This window comes from Vombatus ursinus, unplaced genomic scaffold (genome assembly GCF_900497805.2).
Source record: "Vombatus ursinus unplaced genomic scaffold, bare-nosed wombat genome assembly UNPS02000577.1, whole genome shotgun sequence".
Taxonomy (NCBI): Eukaryota; Metazoa; Chordata; class Mammalia; order Diprotodontia; family Vombatidae; genus Vombatus; species Vombatus ursinus.
Window position 1 is genome coordinate 27,476,888 of NW_020940355.1, and position 21,067 is coordinate 27,497,954.

Consider the following 21,067-nt stretch of genomic DNA (forward strand, 5'->3'; position numbering starts at 1 on the left):
CCCACCCACACACTACAGAACTGGCGACTCTGACACAGGAGACGGAACCAGGCCCTTCCTGAGCATCCCCACTGAACACTGATCCCATAGACCTCTGCCCCAGAGGTGGAAACAACACTTTATTTCTTTGTTCCTTAGAGTTTTCCTTTGGGGCTGTTTTCCTCTCATATTTTATTAACATGTGAGACCACTAGGTAAATGAGCTGGTGAGGCAGGCTTTGTGCCTAACCTGTGACTGAATAAGAGGTATTGGGTGTTAAAAGTGAGATAGATTAGTTTGTTCCCTTCAGGTCAGATTCAGAGGTAAAAGGCCTATCCTTCTTTTGTGTTCACGTTTTTACACTTGTTCTTATCAGTGCCTGCCAGAGACAGAATAGTAGAGGTCTTTAGTTCCCTGAACCAGAAGGTTTTACCTAAATTATTTATCTAATCACTTTGTATTGATATTTTAAACTGCATAAACAAGAAGTTATTTGTTTTCCCTGGGTGGGGAGGCTGGGAAATGGGAAAAGGGTGATAAAACAACAATAAACCCAGTTGACTTTAAGTTAGGAAACACACGGTAAGTTCTGTGTGTGTGTGTGTGTGTGTGTGTGTGCGCGTGTGCTTTTCACAAATCAGATATAATATTTTATCATAGTTCCCATCACCATTTCCCCAAACTGGCTTTTTTTTTTTTAAATTTTTCCATTCAAAACCGGCCTGTGTAAGCCTGTGGTGAGATTCTGACAGTCAAAGAATCACTGGTAGGGTTAGTCTTCAATTCTGACACTTTTTAAGTAGGATACACCAGGAATGAGAGCTAATTTCTCAAGCTTCCTTGACCTTCTGATAATATTTTCTTCTAGCCAGCTACAGTGGGACCAAATACACAGGAGGAATAGCAAAACGATTCTGATGGGTGACACTTCTTTTCTTCTGTGATTTCAGTGGGATAAGCAATGAGGCCCTGGGCCTGCCCAAGCCTGTTTCCCCTGCTAACAACTGTCAAATTGAAGACTGGGGTCCAAGCCATTTAAAATACCATTGTGGTATCCTCAAACACTTTTCAGGACTTCTCCCTGAGTTGTCTCAGACACAAATCCACAGCTCTTGTTTTGTGCTCTCTGAAACCTGACTTTTTAATAGGCATCTCTAGGTATTCTGAAGTGCTAATTTTGAGTTCTATGAGGACTGCCCCCAAATTGGTCTATGATTGGTTGCCTCCTTGCTCATTGCCAAGCCCAGATATTATAAAACTATTTACTTAGAAAATGGTCCCAAAATGCTGGCTGATGAAACTGAAAGAAAAGTATATAAATTTCTTTAGATTTATCACTCCATAAGGTAAGCTTCTTCAAAATTTTGTTTATAGGATATTTTAAAAAATTAATTAATTAATTAATTAATTTTTAATTTTTAGCATTTGCTTTTATAAGATTTTGAGTTGTAAATTCTACACTTCCCCTCCCCAAAATGGCATGCAATCTGATACAGGCTATATATGTATGATCATATTAAACGTATTTCAACATTAGTCATGTTGTGAAAGAAGAATCAGAACAAAAGGAAAAACTATGAGAAAGAAAGCACAAAAAGCAACAAAAAAGAGAAAATAGTATGCTCCAATCTGCATTCAGACTCCATAGTTCTTTCTCTGGATGTGGATAGTATTTTCCATCATGAGTCTTTTGGAGTTGTCTTAGATCCTTGCATAGCTCAGAAGGTCTAAGTGTTAGTGTATTTTTAATGTAATGGGACTTTGAAACACGCCTACTTTGTCTAACATGGAGATACCTTGCTTCTCTGTGTACCCCCACCACGTGGGTAAGAGAAACCTCCTTCTATTGGCCACGTAGCCAGAACAGGCCACATCTTTAAAAATGCCAAGTTGGAACAGTCTCCCTCTCTTTCCTGCATGCTCTTTATCGCTCTGAGTCCAAAGGGTAAAGGTCACAGTTCACCCACAGTTCAGGAGCCATGAAGTGTGCTGGGAAGGGGGATATTTATCTTTTCACCCTGAGGCTCTGAGAAATGGGCCTGGGGTCTCTGTTCAGTTTCTTTGTTCTTCTCAGTTTCAGGTGCTGGTGACAATCCCTGCCAGACCCAGCTGTTCAAGCTATGGCGTCCTTGCAACTAGGACTCTAGGCAGGCTGGTGCACCAAGTCAGTCTGGTAGGAGAGCCTTGAGAAGCCGGGGTGCTTGAGCCCAATGGAAGTTTTGGACTTGGAACTTGGAATTAGGCTTTATAGGAATTGAGCTAAATTATGAACCTAATTTCCTACCCCTCCCCAGAGGGTGAGGTGATATAAAGGGGAAGGGAATAAGCATATATAGGACTTTTAATATATGCTAGACACTGTGATAAGTACTTTATAAATACTATCTCATTTGATCCTCACAACAATTCTGTGAGTTAGATATTGTTATTATCCCATTTTATAGTTGAGTAAACTGAGGACAACTGAGGGTAAGTGATTTGCCCAGGGTTGGTCACACAGATAAGCTTCTGAGGCTCTATTTGAACTCAGGTCTTCCTGATTCTAGGTCCAGAGCTCTATCCATTGTAGATCCTAGATACCTCAGAGTTGGGTGGGGGTGGGAGGGCGGGAAGAATTAGACCCTACCTGTTGGGGACTGTTTATATATTTGTGATTACAGTTATCCTTTCCACATCTCGACTTTCTCCAATGTGGTTGCAATATGTCACCGATCAGCATAAGAAATTAAATGGGAATTTTGGGGGAGTTTTGCAGAAGCTGACATGCAAAGGCCATCAGATGACACAGAGCTTATGACCAAATACTTAACCCAAATTTTACAATAAGTTACTGTAAACACCCCATAAAAGGAAAAATTCAGACTTCATCTCTGGTATGAAGGGAGAGCCTAAAAATTTTTACAAATATTTTCCAGATCATGCGGGTGCTGTGTTCCTAACCCTTGTGATGTGGAAGGTTAACTGTATACTTTTGAAGGAAATAAGTGTCTAATGGAACTGGGATGCAGGGAACTCATCACCATTAGTGGGGGCTGGAGTCAGTAACAAAGAATCTAGACATGCCCCAATTCACCTTAAGGGTACTATAGAATCCTAGGGAAGGGATATAAAGTAATATACCAGGCCTTTAAGTAGGAAGGGCGGGAATAGTTAGTGTTACATTAAAATTTTTAAAAATATTTTATCAAAGAGTGTTTATTAAGCATCTAATTATGTGCCAGGCACTGTACTCTGTGCTGGGTATCCTAAGAAAATGCAAAAACAGTTTTTGTTCTCAAAAAGCTTATATTTTAATAGGTGAAATAGTATGTATATAAATAGGTACATACATAGATAAAGGTGAATGGAAGGTAACCATAGAGGAGAAGGAAACAGCTTTCTCTAAGTAAAAAGCAAAAATTGAAGAGTTTAATGTAGGCTTTCTTTTCCCCACTATGCGATTTTTTTTCCTGGGACTTAGGGATTAGAAGGCCTTTGATATTTGGACACATTCAGACTCTTAAACACCATCCCCCAAATTCCAGAGATGGTGCAGGAAAGCTACAACCCCAACAATCTCCTTCATGGGTATGGTAGTGAATACTGAAACGTACAGTCAGAAGACCTGGATTCAAATCCCATCTTCACAACATACCTCCTGTGTGACCTCAGGAAAATAAATTAACCCATTTAGTCTCAGATTCTCAGAGCCAGGTCAGCCATAGAGGGTAGACAATGAAAACATTCCTCTCGTGTGTTTTATCACTAACAGAGAGTGTGAGACTCTTTGACCTAACAACCAGTATGGAGCATCCAGCCCTTGTCTTTGAATTGGCTATCCCCCATGTCTAGAGTATTTTTCCTCCTCACCTCTGTCTTTTAGTTTCCTGGCTTCTTTCTAGGTTCACAGCTCACATACCACCTTCAGTAGGAAGCCTCTCCCAGTTTCCCCAGGTGCTAGTTCTTTCCCTTTGAGATTACCTTCTATTTATACTGCATAGATCTTGTATTTAGCCAGTTATTTACTTGATATCTCACTCTTAGAATGTAAGCTCCATGTTGGCAGGAGCTATTTTTACATTTAAAAAAAATTTTATTTTCATTGTTGAGTACTGTTCCCGACACCTAGCAAGCACTTAAAATGCCTGTTGAACTCTGGACGAAGAGATGATGGACTCAAGAGGCAGAATGAGAAATACATTTTGGGGTATGGCCAATTTGTTTTATTTGACCATGTGTATTTGTTATATGAGTTCTGATTATCTTTTTTTTTCATTTTTTTTTTCAATAGGGCATAGTGGGAAGGAGAGAACATAAATGCTTAATTGGAAAAAAAATGTTTGTTCATTGATTGATGCTTCTTCCTCAAGCGAGGACTTCACTCAGCAAAGCACCTGAAGGCATACTTTTCAAAAATATCCACATTGTGTCTCCCAGTAAGGAACGGAACACTTTGGACCATGTATGGTACATATTATGTGCCCTTTGTTTGCTCCCGAGTTATCTTTCTAATACTCAGGAGTGATCATATCACACTTTTCCTCCAATTCTTTCAGTGTCAGCAATATACACTTTCTCCCCCTGCCCCTCCCTCCCACTACTATCTACTATATCCCACTACTACTACTATCTCACTATGTTCTATACTCCAGGCAAACTGGACTCCTCCCACTAAATTTGAACCATAATTTCCATACCTTTGTCCATACTGTTTCCTCTGCCTCTCTGTCTATATAGCCTTACACTCTAGTAGTTTGTAATAAATAGTTCATTGCTAGGGGAATAGGAAAAAAAGCCCAGGAAGATGAAAGCGAGGACAACATTTAAAATATACTTTCATCTGACCCTCGCTTGTTACCTACTCTTTACCTGTCATGTCCTTTGGGGGTGCTTAATGGAATGAAAAGGAAAATGTGGCTAACCTGGCCTATACAGAAACAGATGGTGCCTTTGCTATTAGACAGGCAGATTGCCAGGGACAGTGGCATAATTCTTTTGTAACTTACACAATGGATTTCCCCAACATTGACAGTTCCATAAATAGTAAGGAAAAGTACCCAGAGTCTTGTGGAGAAGGAGTCAATGTAGTGAAAATTAAAGCAATGATAATAGGTAGTGAGATATGGGAAAAGAATATTGGACTGGAAGTCAGGTTTCCTGACTTCTAGATCTGTCACTAACTGGCTCTGTGGCTTTGGACTAAATGCCTCTGTGCCTTAAGTTTTTGGCAAAATGAAGAGATTGACCTTGATGATGTCTAAGGTCCCTTCCAGCTCAAAGTTCTATGGTCTGATAGGATTTCTAATGTCTCTTCTCATTTTGAATTCTACCTTCCTTCAAAGTTCAATGCAACTGCCACTTCCTATTAGAACATAAGCTTTTTGTGAATAGGTATTCTTTTATTTATTATAATTGTATTTCCAGTGCCAAGCACAATGCTTGGCACGGGGAAGGCACTTAATAAATGTTTGTTGATTGATTCCTGATCTGCTCAGCTATTAGCATCTCCTCTTCTTCTCTTTCCAAATTTGTCTTTTATTTGTAGTGTATCTATTTTCCATTTATTTTTATGTATACATATTGTTTCCCTTGGGAGAATATAAGCTTCTTGAAGGCAAGGACTATTTTGTTTTTGTCTTTGAATTCTTAGTGCCTACTATGGTGTCTACCACTTAGTAGGTGCATAATAAGTGCTTGTTGATTGATGGAAGGGAAAAAAACCCACAAGAAGAAACATAAATCCTGTATTGTGGGCTACATTTGATAGAAATAATCATAAACTGTTTTAGATACCAAGTAATTTATTACTAATATATTTCCGGTAGTGAGGGTGGAGAGTGTTGGTTTCTCTTTCTCCTACTGATTCAACATGTGCTGTTACCTAGAATCAAAATCAACTTCATACAAAGTTGCTGAAAGTTTTATGTGGTCTTAGCACACACCGCACCTAAACTCAGTGGGACACTGTTTCCTTGTTATAAGAGACATACAGAAAGTTCCAAATAATAGCTCAGTTGTCCAGTGTATACTTAATGGATTAGCAAAGTTAACAAATGATATCTTATTTCTGGCTCCTTCTGCTGTAATGTAATACTTTCAAAGGCATATAAGTTGTTCCCACTTTGTGACCTTCTTTCTTTCATGGAATGAACATATTTGCTTCCCTTGACATAGCCCTTTCTTGCCCCACAGAATAAAACAAAACATCTGGAGATCCTGCAGGGCTCCTTTCAAGCAGATTACATGCTCTGTTCTGATTTTACTTGTTGGTGAGATGAATTTTGACAACTTAAAATCAGAAAAATGGTGTTATTGCAACACAGAAGGCAGTGAACATTTCCAAATAAAATCTGTTCACTCTGCTCCTTTGTTTTCTTCTCCTGTGTTCCTTCTATTCCCCTGTTTCCTTCATTTTCTGCCTTACACCCCTCACTCCTTCCTTCCTTTCTCCCTCCTTCCTTTCTTTCCTCCCTTATTTCCTTTCTTCCTCTCTCTTCCTCTCCCTCTTTTCCACCCTCCCTCCCTCCCTCCTTCTCTCCCTTCCTTCCTTCCTCTCTTTTTCCTTTCATTTTTCCTTCTTTTCATCCCCCTATTTCTTTCCGCTTCTTTTTCTTCCCCCATTCCCTCTCTTTTCTTCTTTTCATTCCTTGAGTTTTACTGAATTTAGGGGGTGGAGGAGAGGAGGGGGATATTTGAAACAAACTATGTCTCCATATGGTCATAGAATAGCTATTTGCTCTTACGGACTCCTTATTCTATCTCATTTTGACTTTATCCTTGATCAGAACATTGGTTACAGTGGCAGTTTGCACTGTGAGGGCACTTGTTCAGCGGAAATCATATCAAGGACACCAATTTGTCACATTTAGGTCACCAAGAAGTCTCTGAAATGGCATAATGTATAATTTGAAGTCCTTTAAAACAAGTGAAACTGTTTCTACTGTAATTACCTGTTTTGGAAATACTAGTGTTAACCATATTTGAATACTAGTGTTAACCATTTGAATCAAATGGATCTGTGATCTCATTAACTTGGATATTTTCTCTAATGATGCAGATTGCAAGCTATCCAGGTCTTGCCCATGCTGTCCCATATGTTTGCCGCTGGGAGCCTACCCAACATGCTAGAGCCTTCCTCAATTTCTCCTGACACTGGGAGAATATCAGTGGCGCACCCAAGTATTTAGTTTATGATCTTTTGTCCTTTTATGTGTCCACACTATCTTCTTTTCCTATCATAAATTTCCTGATGATGTCTATTAATCCTATTATTTAAAGTTTCTTATTTGCTACATGTTGCAATCTGCTCAAATCTTCCACGCTTTTCTCCACTGACATCTATGTGATACTCACGTTCAATTCTTCAGAGATTGTTGTATGCCAGGTCTCACCTGGAATATAACACCACCAGGAGAATATTAATATTAGGGAAGGGAATAAACATTTCTATATATAACATTTATTATGTGCCTGGTACTATGCTAAGTGCTTTTTACAAATATTATCTCATTTGATCTTCATAGTGACCCCAGGATATAGAAGCTATTATTATCCTTATTTTATAGTTGAGAAAACTGAGGTAGATAGAAGTTACTAGCCCAGGGTCACACAGCTGGTAACTGTTTGAGGCTGGATTTGAATTCAAGTCTTTCTGATTCCAGGCCCAGCCTTTATCCGCTGTTGCCACCTAGCTGCTTTAAAAGATGGGTCTTTGTTTCTGGGAAAAGTTTGGGGTTATTAAAGGAACTTTCCAATTTCCTAAAAGGCAAATCAGTCTACTTTCCACCTCCTGTTAAATTCTGAACCTAAATTATGTCATCCATCACATATTTATTTTCTTTGTATTTCCTTTAATCTACTAAAGGGACTTCTAATCGACTAGGTTGATTATATGATAATAAGAAATTGGGATCCTGGTGAATTTTTGTCTTTATGTCATCATCATCATCATCGTCTCATTGTTTAATTAAATCATTATTCTTGCAGAAGGAGTCAATGCTATATTGAATAGAGAACTGTTCTTGGAACCAGGAAAACCTGGTTCAAGTCCTGCTTCTAATGCATACTGACTATCACTTGACTTCTCAGTGCCTCAGGAAACCCTCTAAGACTCTAAGTCACAGGCACTTTGCTGACTTGCATTGCTAAAGCAGATTTCCTCCTCTGTGAATTCCCCATATCAATAAAATCGTAGCTCTAGTCGCTATCCCTAGTAAAATCCTTGATTCCATCTCCTCTCTTTGATTATTTATGCTATTCCAAATCTTCAATCCTTTTTTATCTCAGATTTTATGAGCTGGAAGGGAATCTGGAGATCATCAAATCCAACCATCTCATTTTACAGAAAAAGAAACTGAGGTATAGTGTTAAGTGACTTGCTCAGCACTTCCTCACTCCTCAGCCCCTTTCAATCTGTCTTCATATCCTACCACTCAATTGAAACTGCTCTTTCCTAGATTGTCGCAAGCATTCCTCTCGCTGTAGAGAATCACACCACAGACTGATGTCTAGAAGCAGTTATCAAGTGCTTACTGTGTGTCAGGTACTGTACTAAGTGCAGGGGATACAAATACAAGTAAAAGTAAAGAGTCCCTGCTTTCAAGGAGTTTACATTCTAGCGGGGAAGAATAGTACATAAAAGGGAACTGAAAAGCTATGAGTAGGGCATGGTGGTAAAATCTGGAGAGTCAAGGATGGCCCAGGAACCTCATTATCCTGAAGATCACTTAAGCCCTGGAATTTATACCTCTGAAGTGTATTATGCTCTTGGGGTTCCCTCCTTCTGATTGGTGAATGAAGAACTCCTCCCACAATCTCCATTAAAGAGCAAGCCCAGGCCAGCCATCTCTTCCTTTTCCACCAGGCTGCACTCCTTTGGATTTCTCCATCATGCTTCCTCTGCCCCCCATTATTACTACTAATTCTCCTCCTCCTCCTCCTCCTCCCTCTCTCCTCCTCCTCCTCCCTCTCTCTCTCTTTCTCTCCCCCCTCTCCTCCCTCTCCTTTCCCCCCTTCCTTTTATGTGTTAGCTTCCCCATTGGAATGTAAGCTCCTTGGGAGCAAGAACTGTCTTTGTTTTTCCTTGTTGGTATTTCTTGTGCTTAACACAGTGCCTGGCACATAGTAAGCACTTAATAAATGCTTATTGACTGACTGGCCTGGGTTCTTCCTTAAAATATAGGTTCTGGGAAGACCTCATCAATGATTCTTTAATACTTTGGGATGCTTTATCTGGCGGTTTCCAAATACGGAGATCAAAGAATTGTTACAAAGGGTCTGTAAAGGTGATGATAATAATTAGCATTTCTATGGAACTTCAAGGTTTGCAAAACACTTTACACACGTATCTTCTTTGATCCTCACCACAACCCTGAGAGGTAGGTGCTGTTATTGTCATTTTAAGTTCAGTTGCCTTATTTAATGGACGAGAAAACAGAGTCTCAGAGAGTTTAAATGACTTGACCAAGGTTTGCAGAGGCAGCAAGAAGAGTCTGGCTTTGAATCCTGGTCTTTCAACTCCTATCCAGTCTTCTTTCCCTACACTGAGGCTGAAGTCAGAGGAGCAAAGCCCCTCTGTGAGCACTTTGGCAGATGCTGCAGCAGGTGGAATGTGAAATGTTTATCCTGTTCATATTTCTATACACTAAGAAAAACAAGAATCTGGGCTCCGGGATGTTATTGAGTTCTTCTCTTCTTCAACCTCAATGCACTTCTTTAAAATCTACCTTTAAATCTTGGATGAAGCTGTTTTCCGCTGGACCTCTTGGTGCTGGGGCAGTGCACTGTGCCACCAGCTGAGAAAACAAACTTGAGAAAGAGAGAGTGTGCTCGTGTTAACGGGCCCTAGGCAAGAAAACCTCCTCTCCCTCCCTTCGCTGGTCTCACCTCCCCATTCCCCAGGGCCTCTGCAACAGTGCACTTTGGTGGTAGAGGCTGTTAGGTAGGGTATGGAGGACTGGCCGCCCTGGAATAGCATGTAAAAGAAAAAGATTTACAATGTTCTAGTTCTGGCTTTTATTTAATGAAAACCAGAGGTATAAAATGAGGCAGCAAATAACACTATAACAGGAAATAAAAGGGGAGAGGAAAAAAAAGGCCCCACTTTGAACATACAGTGCACATTTGCTGCACACACATACACACACATTTCACCATTTTTATTAGCCACACTTAAATGAAGGTAACATGAAGGCAGGATGCATAAAATTGGGTGGGCAAGAGTGCCTGCGGCACAGGGTCACTGCCTTTAGACCTCATTTTTAAACATTAAGGCTTCAACAAATGCTAAATGTGGCTGGTCAAGAGTTTTATGTCTTTAGCTTTAAACTCCTTGTTTATTTTAAGAGAAACATGATCCAAATGTTTCTGATTCATTTACACTTAGCTTTTCTCTATCTTAGCTAGTAAGAGCTGTCTAATGCTGGAGAAGCCTTTTAGAATTCCCCTCCCCCATATCGCCAGAGTCGGAACTAAAGCTGAAATTCCAAGTCCAAATCCCTGGTTTCTGATCAGCTACTTCATTTGGCACAGGGTGCTTTTCCATCTTACTCTATCCAACTTTTATGAACTGATTTGGAGTGAAGTAAAGAGAACTAGGAGAACAACATATGCACATAGATAAACAATAAAATGGGTCATAGGGATCACCTAGGCTAACTCCATCATTTTATAATTAAGGAAACTAAGGCTCAAAGAAGGTAAATGCTTTGACCAAAGCTGTACAGGTAATTAGTAGCTGAGCCAGAATTCAAAATTAGTTCCTGTAGCTCCAAGTTTTGTACTCTTTTCACTCAACCACACTACACAATGACAACAAAAACATAAATTAAAAAAAAAAACCACTAAAAGGAATCAGAACTCAGATCAATTACTCTGATCAATCCTGAACTGAGAGAATAGACTATGGAGCATGCCTCTAGGCTCAGTTGAGAGGTGGGGGCCCGTGGGAGTAGCATATGCAGTATATGCTGTGATATGAAGTTATTTTGTAGTTTGGTTTTGCTTAAGCACATTTCTTTATTCCAAAGGAATGCTCAGTGGGGAGAGGGATATATTTTAGGAAATAGCTATGGTGCAAAAAAACCCAGAAGATATCATAAAAATAATTTACAAAGAAGAGAAATCTCCAGGCTCTGAGCTATTGTTTGATAGGCAACCGACTTTCTGATGGAGTTGTCTATTGAAATTTAGCTATTATATTCCTTGGCATTTTCAATTTGGTATTTCTTTCAGGTGGGGAGCGGTGGATTCTTTCTATAGTTATTTTACCTTCAGGTTCTAGGACTTCAGGGCAGTTTTCTTTTATGATTTCCTGAAGGATATTGTCCAGGCCCTTTTTTTCATCATGACTTTCAGGTAGGCCTATAGTTTTTAAATTGTCTCTCCTGGATCGATTTTCTAGGTCAGCTGTTTTACCCATGAGGTATTTTACGTTTTCATCTATTTTTTCATTTTTTTGTTTCTGTTTGATTCTTGCTCTCTCATAGAGTCATTAGTTTCCATTTGTTCAATTCTAATTTTTAACATATTGTTTTTTTCTGTTAGATTTTATGCTTTCTTGTCCAATTGGTCAATTGTTTTTTAAGGGATTTATTTTCTTCATTGTACTTTTTTTCCAATTGGCCAATTGTATGTTTTAGGGACTTGTTTTCTTCAGTGTACTTTTTTTTTCCAATTGGCCAATTGTACTTTTAAAGGACTCCTGTACCTCTCTCGTTTGACTTTTAAAATCCTTCTTGAGTTCTTCTAAGAAGGCTTTTTGGGCTTCAGACCAGTTCACATTCCCTTTTGATGTTGTAGATGTGGGTTTGATGACACTGTTGTCCTCTTCAGAATTTCTGTCTTGATCTTCACTCTTCTCATAATATGAATCTATTGCACATTTCTTTTTACTCATGGTATTTCTTTATTCCCTGGCTTTTAAAGAGATTACGCTCTCCTGCTGGGGAGTAGAGGGCACTGACCCAAGCTTCTTGTGTTGGGAGCCTAGGTCTTGGTCACTGATTTTGTGTGCTGGGGCCTCTTATGTTGGCAATTGGGGGCTATAGGGTTCTGGCAGTTTATCTGGTGTTAGGCTGGAATCAGCAGGGCTGGGACTTTCAGGTAAATCTAGGTTGCCTGCTTCTCCTTTCCTTTCGGTTTGTTTAGCTCCTTTTAGATAAGTGCTGCCAGGTGTTTATGTGCCTGGGGCCCCTTGCAGTGCTGCCTCCCCTATTTCTGTTGAGGCACTGGGAGACTTCTTTGCTGCAGAATGCCGAGGCACCTGGTGGTTTTCTGAGCTGGTTTCCATTAGTTACCCCACCCTCACTTAGGCACTCAGAGGTACAGCTGTTGGCGTTTGCCTGCTCGACCACCTGGGCTTCAGGATCTCCTCATGGTTGGCAGTTGGAGGCTGTAGGGTTCCTTTTTGGCATCTCTAGGTTGCTTTCTTCAGCTCCTTTCAGACGAATGCTGCTGGGTGCTTATCCATCTGGGGCCCTTTGTAGTGCTGCTTCCCTTATTTTTGCTGAGGCACTGGGAGACCCGTTTGCTGTAGAATGCCGAGGCACCAGAATCTCCTCCTGGTGTGCTAAAGAGGGTCTTTCCACTAGCTGGCTGGGCGACTCCTGTTTCGTACTGCTCCCCTTCCCCCAGGGTAAGAGGGGCCTTTCCCATTAATCCCTCTAGCTACCTGGGCTACTGCACTGCTGCACCCGGTCTTTCCTCTGGTTCAGCTGTTCCAGGGTTTTTTCTGGGGTGACATTTTATGGGTTTTCAGAGGTTGATAGGGGAGGGTGAGAGCGACTGCCTTTTCACTGCGCCATCTTCTGGAGTTGTCTATTGAAATATCGAATTTGAGTTTTGGAGTCATAGGCGACATGCCATTCCCATACTTGAACCATGATTTGCTGGTTGAATTCAAATGGTAGGGAAAAAATTCTTGTAAAATTCTAAAGTATACCTTCCAAAGAAGGGAATAGTAGTAAGGTCTAGATGTTTCATTAAATATTTATCACTTTGGGGGGAAAAAAACTTTATTTTTTTCCTCTGGGAATTATCCCCAAAGCAATAAAAGCTAGTTTTAGAGGTGAATATTCTAGTTTATATCTTGTGGAATGAAACAAAATAAATATAAACTTTTAAAATATGGGCCAAGACATATATGTGTTTATATATTATTTAATACATATATATGTATATACATTTAAATGCTGCTTCTATAGATTAATGCATTCTGAATAAGTTTCTCTGGCCCAATATTTGGCCTTTTTCTTTATGATTTTGCATGATTCCTGTCATTGTGTTTCTTCAGAATAAAGTAGTGGTAATGGGATATTAGTTTGACTTCAAAAATAAGAAGAAAGCAACTGAAATGTTGAGAAGGATCCCTAAGGACAGATGAGTTTCCTGGAATTGGATTCTTGAAATGTTCTTGGGGTTTACAAACTTGGCTATTCCTTTCCTCTTCAGGGATTTTAACTTTTTATTTTTTATTTTACCCAAGAACTTTTCGTTTTGGTTCATGGTCAGTCTTTCCCAGTGGATTTTTATTTTTTCTTTATCAAATGCCTTTTACTCAATTCTCTCTATGGTCTGTTTTTCTCTTCTTCTCTGATTAATTTCCTAACTGAATTTCTCTCTTTCAGAGCCCAAAGTTCTTCTATCTCTAGGTAGGGCCCTCTCTTCACTACTCTATTGTCAGGTACCAGAATCCTTGAATTCCTTACTAAAGCATCTTATCTTCATCAAAAAGCAGGTGCTGATTATACAGATATGCATCAAGCCATTTTCTTTCTTTTCTTCTTTTTTTTTTCTTTCTTTACTACCCCCTAGTCTCATATCCTTTCTGTTTCTGCAGGAATACAGATTTCTAGCTATTAAAAGGCAATGTTTCACAATGAGTAGAGTGCTGAATTTGCAATTAAAATGTGAGAGATTGCTTCCTGTCTTCACCACTTATTAACTGTGAGACTGTGGCAAGTCACCTCTCTAAACCTCAATTTTCTCATCTTTAAATTGGGGGAGATAATTTTTGCAGTATTAACCTTGTTGCTGAGAGGCTGTGATTAGATAATATATTGAATCAATTTGAAAACCTTAAAGGAATAGGGTATAGGAATGTGAACAGTGATTTCTTTGGCATAAGGAACTCATCTGGTAAAGAAACTCCTTTTAGTGGAGATCTGGACCTTCTCTACAACATATAGTCTTAGAGAGTTCCTTAGAGCACTGCAAGATGAAATGTTTGCCCACAGTCACATAACCTATATGTATTAGCAACAGGACTTGAACCCAAGTCTTACAGCTTTCATGGACAGCTTTCAAGCCCCTAAAACACCACTGCCCCTCTGAAAACACCATATAAACATCAGATGCTATTGTTTATCAAATCTATATATTTCATTTTACTCCTAGAAATTCTGCAAGATTAGATTCAGTGTTAGGTCCCTGGTAAAAGATAGGGAAGCAACTTTTAAAAATTATTTAATCATATGAATTATTTTTCATCCCCTGCTTCCTCTTAATACTCACCTTTCTTCAGGGTTTCATTTTTTCTTTGTGATTAATCTCTGTTCGTCCTTTTAGATTTTTCTTGCTTTACTCCAGGATCAATTCTCCATCTTTCTTAATGTATCTTTCTTCATCTTCCTCAAATATTTCTGAGAGATTTTCTTTCTCTCTCTTTCCCCATCGTCTTTTCTCTTTGTGTGTCTCTTTACTCTCATTTTTATTCTGTAATTATTAATAGTGACAATTGACACTTGAATTTCTTCTCTACAAGACTGCCCTCCATCCCCTATCATCAACCCAGATTTCCTTATTCCTTTTACTATGTGCTCCAAAAGCTCCCCCACATAACCCAAATAACTGATTGGACAGCTAGACTTCATGATGAGGCTGCACAGTACATTCAAAGGAGTGCTGGATTTGGAATCAGGGACCTTGGTTTGAATCCCAGCTTTGTTATTTACTCCCCATATGACCTTGCATGAGTTATTCAACATCTGTGGGTCCAAATTTCCATACTTATAAAATGACCGGGTCAGGCTAGATAGTCTGTAAAGTCCTTTCTAAATCTAAATCTATACTCCTATAATTGTTATTCTCCTCTGTTTCCCCTCTCACTGGCAATTACAATGTCATACTCCATTATGACATGATGTTGATATGATCTTAAACCCACATTTTTCAGAAATTTCAGTGGAGTAAATAAGAGTTTGTTATGGTAACTTCATGTTTCACATGCCTCAAACTTGAAGACAAAGAGAGTTGGCAACTGAGCTGAACCTTTTTAATGGAATTGAAAAATGCCAGGAGGCTAGGTTGAGAAGGTAGTAAATTCCAGGTGCGGGGAGACAGCCTGTGGTAAGACAAAGAGATGGGATATAAATTGCAGATTTCAGATCACAGGCTAAAGTTAACTAGATCCTAATTTGTGAACCAAAGTCATGTGGAATAAGTCTGGAAAGGTAGACTGGAACCAGATTGTGGAGAGTTTCAAAGACCAAGCTGAGGAGTTTGTATTTTTTTATAGCAGGACTAGGAATCTCCTAAATTTTTGAGTAAGGGAGTGACATAATTAAATATGCTTCAGAAAGATTATTATGGTAGCTGTATGGAGAATGGATTGGAGAGACAAAATACTGGACACAAGGAGACTATGAAATGACTGCAGTAGTCCAAGCGAGAGACAATAAGAGCCTACTTCTTCTCAAGGTAGTCCATTCTGCTTTTGGACAGCTTTAACTGTTAGAAAGGTTTTGGATGTGGCCTCTTCACAACATCCATCCATTGTTCTTCTAATTGGGAGCAAACAGAAAATAATTTAATTTCTCCTTCTCATGATAGCTTCATGATACTTCAGATACCTAAAGACAGCCATCATATCCCCTGAGTCTTCTACTTTTTAAGCTAAACATGCCCACTTCCTTCAACCTATCTTCTTATGGCAAGAGGTTGGAGTTGGCAAGCCATAGGGCAGTGGAAGAACTAGTTGACTAGGGATCCAGTCCTTAATGGTGTCATGATGACAGTGGTATCAGATTTGTTTTTTTTCTCAAATTCCAAGAAAAATGTAATTGAACTTGAAGATTGGGTTAGGCTGCTGGATTGATCAATATTTGGTGAAGAGGCTTGACTGAATTAGCACTCAGTACTAGTTCCTTTGGCTAATGCCAAGATTGTAGCGAATGAGGCCCCATCATTAGATACCCTCCTACATAAGGAATGTGTACCCTCTGCTTCTGATTGGCCTTGCTATCTACTAATAGCCTACAGACTGGGCTTACTCCTGGGTAAGGGCCTAGTGGCAATAGGATTCTTTAGTCAGGTGGAAATGTAGACTACTTGATGTAAGTCCCTTACAACTCTAAGATTCTTTAATCATTTTACTATCTGCAATTTAGTAGGTCAAATAAAGCTGTTTATTAGAAAAAGGATACAAGGCAAAGGTATTTGTTGTATCAGCCATGCAATCACCTTCCAGGATTCCCGAACTCTCGGAATATAAAATAGCCCAGTTTCTGAGCCATTCCCCTCATCCTCCATCCATAGCCAATGACAGTTCCACATTCACATTATTTCTATAATTCTTATTACTCCTCTTTCTGCTTTACCCCCTCCTTTCTCCATTCCATTCTTCTCTTGTACCTATTGCCATAGACAGTGGCCAAAATTTTTATTCTTACCAAGTAAAGTAAGTAGAAAAGATCAGAGAGAACTTCTTCATTTTGGTTGATTGCAAAATACAGACATCTCTGTTGGAGAAGGACCTTCTTTTATGTCTTTGTGGCATTGGTTATAGTACTGGGTTTGAGAACTATGGACATATATATCTTGAGCAAATGAGGCAAGGAGAGAGCTGTGCCCTCTGAATTTTCTTTGTCCTGTAAGTTTCATAAGGACAGGCAATGTGACTTATTTAAACTTTGCCTCTTGGGGTTTCCAAGGAGATACTGATGCTGGAAAAGAATGCCTACAGATCTAGCAGAAACCCAATCTTGTTGGCAGCCCTAAGGGTACTACTACTTCTGAATTTTTTCCAGCATGGGAGAGGCACATGGTAGATAACCAGGATTTGAAGATAGTATTAGGGTTATGAGCATTTAGTAAATGTTTGTTAAATTGAATTTAATTCCTTCTAAGTATCCATGCCTTCTCCTCTGTTAATAGTACAGCCTTCTGGCTCCGAAGGCCTCCTTATAAGCCTTGGCATGGCAGATTCCTGGAATATTGCCACTCACAAGTTGCTTTTGCTACACAAGAATGAACATTAGAGTAGTATGAGATTTAAAGCTCACCTAGTCCACTTATTTTACAGGTGAGAAAGTGAAGTTCAGAGAGATTCTACTATTTGTTCAAGGAAGGAAGGAGAGGAGAGAGAGACAGAGACATAGACAGAGACAGAGACAGAATGAAAGAAAGAAGCATTTATTAGATAAGTACCTACTATGTGCCGGGCACTATGCTAAATGAAAAGCCAGAATTCAAACCAAGGTTCTTTGACTCCAAATCCACTTTTCCTTCACTTCATCATCCTGCCCTTGGCCCCATTTACACCACCCTCCAAGTCTGCCACCTCTGTACTCCACCTGCCCAAGACAGCATGCTGCATATGGCCACAGCTCCCTATGCCAGTCAGTAGAAGTGCAACTAGCTAGGCAATTCAGATTGGTTGGGATGGTTTCCTTTCCATCTCCTGGCTAGCTGGAGACCACAGACGCTCTCACTTATGGTCCTTGGATCTTATTTGGGAAAAGCGGTTTTACTTATTCATATGACTTTAGAAGATGTTTATGTGAAAGGGGAAAAAGAACTGAACTGTGAGTTTGGCTTTGCTGTAAATTCATATTTGCACACACTGTTTTACCTGTTCAGACGATTTTCCTGAGGAAAAGTTTTGCTTCTTATGGACTGAAAGGCTCCTAGAATGATGCAGGCATTATGGAAATAAATGGTGTGTGAGTGCAAAGCTGCTTTTTAGTGAATCGTGTCTTTGCCAAAGCTGCAAATGCTTCCACTACATCCTGACCATTAACATGGGCTAAAGCAAATGGTGTCTAAGGCTAAAAAGAGGCTGGCAGAAAAACAAAGCCAGGACACAGGTACAAAAAGGAACCACAATTTGGAACTAAAGCTTTCACTTAAAAGCACTGAAATACTTAATTAAGCTCAATTCAATCAGGAGCCTACTATTGTACAAAGAATCTTTATCCTCATATCTAAAGGTTCTTTATTTTCTGAATGGAAGGTTTTCTTTTAATCCTCTGGCAAATATTGCTTTAAGATGGATCTTGTTAGCATGCTAACATGAGGCCAGATTGGGACTCTTGGTGTACTTGTCTCAGTCCCATTCAGAAGAATAGAAATTTCAAATACACATAAGCCTAGAAAACGGCCCATAATTTGTCATTACTGCCATACGATAACATACATTTACCTTTCCACCCATACTAGTTTCTTTCAGATCTAGAGGGATGTTCCCGGGGTGCACAAGACCATGTGACCTGCCTCTGATTTGTCATTTCCATAGGCAACAACTCCATCAATGGTTAGAGAAATTTAAGTGGTGCATATGGCCGGCTCTAAACCACATGATCTTATAGCTTATGACATGTGAATATAGAGATGGGTGCTGTTGGAACCAGTACAAGACTGGTCAGATTATCCTCCATCCATAATCAATTTGTATTGCTCATACCTGTTAGACTATTGTAATTGTTTTGAGGTATTTATTATGTATAAAATGTACTACATTCTACAAAAAAAATCTTTATCAAGTCAATGTCTATGTTTTCTGCTTAGTTCTACTTAGTTCAGTGTGCAGAAGAGACAAGGGAAAACAAAATATTTAAAAGTCTAACCATAATGCATCTGCCAAGTGAAATGAACAGAACCAGAAGAACATTGTACACACTAACAGTAATATTGTATAATGCTCTACTGTGGATGACTTAGCTATTCTCAGCAATACAATGATCCAAGATAGTTCTGTAGGGCTTACGATAAAAGGTGCTGTCCATCTCCACAGAAAGAACTAGTGAAGCCTGAATGCAGATCGAAGATACTTTTTCTTTACTTTCTTTTTCTTGTTTTTTTTTTTGTCTGTGTTTTTCTTTTACAGTATGACTTACATGTATCACCTATGTCAAATTGCTTGCTTTCACAATGAGGCAGGGGGAGAGGAGGAGAATTTGGAACTCAAAATTTGAAAAAAGAATGTTAAAATTGTTTTTACATGTAATTGGAGAAAAATAAATTCTTAAATCTTAAAAAAACATAATGCATCTGGTCCCCAGGACTCAAAGGAGTATCTCCTTGATGATGCAAAGGGAGGTGTGATTTGCATGCATCAAAAAGAATCATAGAACCTCCACAACCTGTCTTCCTCATAACCATTTAAGTTTCATGCAGTCCAGATCATTTTCTGGCTTCCATACTACTGGCTTATAGTTTGAGTCTTTTGTTAACCCTTTTACTTATGTTTTCTTTCCCTTGTCTCATTTTTATCAGGTCTGTATTCTGGTTTCCATTCCTATTTGGTCCCTTGGCTTCAGTGCTTCCTAACTTTCTCTTCATTAATGGATCTCTTGGCACCAGCTCAACCTGGACTGACATGCACTCACACTTCTACCCCCCACTCCAGGACTCCTTGCCTTAGCCACCTCTTGCCTGTTGTGGCTGATTAAGTAATTTGTTAAATTGATTATTAATAAATAATAAACTCTTTATTTCTCACTAAAGAGCTAGAGAAACTGACAAAAAGTTTCCTTGCAAAGATTCTCTTAGGGGGTAGTGACTTTTATTACTTATTTTTCAAGTGATAAGTAGAAGCTTGTTATGTCTGTTATGTCATAGTTCTTTGACATATAAGTCAAATATGTAATATTTGATTACATATATAAGCTAATATACCAATTCTTAGATTTTTTATATTGTGTCATGACATATTTGCTTCCACTAATTCACTAAATATGTATTCCAAAATACCTTAAAATACCATCTTTGGAGGTGTTGATATACTTTAGAGAACTTTATCATACCAATGATATGTGAAAGAGTATCCTTTTGTTAATCCCAACTTCATTTTTTTCCTTTGGCTTAAACCTGTGTTTTGTTTGTTTTTCACATATAGGGATCTTTAAGTGTGAAAGCTACTCCTACTGAGGCAGACTGATAACTCATTTGCAGTTTGGAGTCTTAGAGTTATCCTAGGGCACTGATAAATTAAGAGACTTGTCCATGGTTACCCAAGTAGTGTGGATCAGAGGCAAGCCTTCCGAACCAATCGGTCTGCCCTCTTGCCTACTGTGCTATGCTGCCTCTCACAATTCGTCATCAATTCACTCTAAGACAAGAATATTTTCTAGAAATGCAAATCTGACCATACCATTTCCCCACTCAATAAACTCTGGTGGCTCACTATTACCTCTTAAATAAATATAAACTCTGGCTTTTAAAGCTCTTTACAACCTGGTCCTTTTTTATTTTTCCAGTATTCTTACATGTTATTGCCTTCCAGACATACTTTGGTCAGCAAAAATGTCCTATTTACTATTCCTCACACTCAATGCTCCGTTGTGCCTTTGTGCTGGCTGTCCCCCAAGCTTTTACTGTTCACTTCTTTCTCCTTAGAGTCCCTGGATTCCTTCAAGATTCAGCTCAAATGTCACCTTCTGAAGGAGAGCTTTGCTAGTACCCTAAGCCGTTAATGTATTAACCTCTAAGGTTACTTGATATCTATTCCCTATCTATCTTGTATTGTATATATCTATAAAGAGGGGTGTCTGTGTGTGTGTGTGTGTGTGTGTGACCCTTGACAGTTCACTTATTCTCATCTCTGTCTCTTGACTTCCCTGGTTTCCTTCAAGTCATAGCTGAAATCCCACCTTCCATAGGGAGCCTTTCTCAATACATCTTAATTCTAGTGCTTTTCCTTTGTTGATTGTTTCTAGTTGATCTTATATATAGTTAGTTGTTTGCACGTTGTCTCCCTCACTAAACTGTTAGCTCTTTGAGAGTAGGCACTCTTTTTTTGCCTTTCTTTGCATCCTTAGTGCTAAGTACAATGCCTGGCACAGAAAGCACTTAATAAATGTTTATTGACATGTTGACTGACTGTTTTATGAT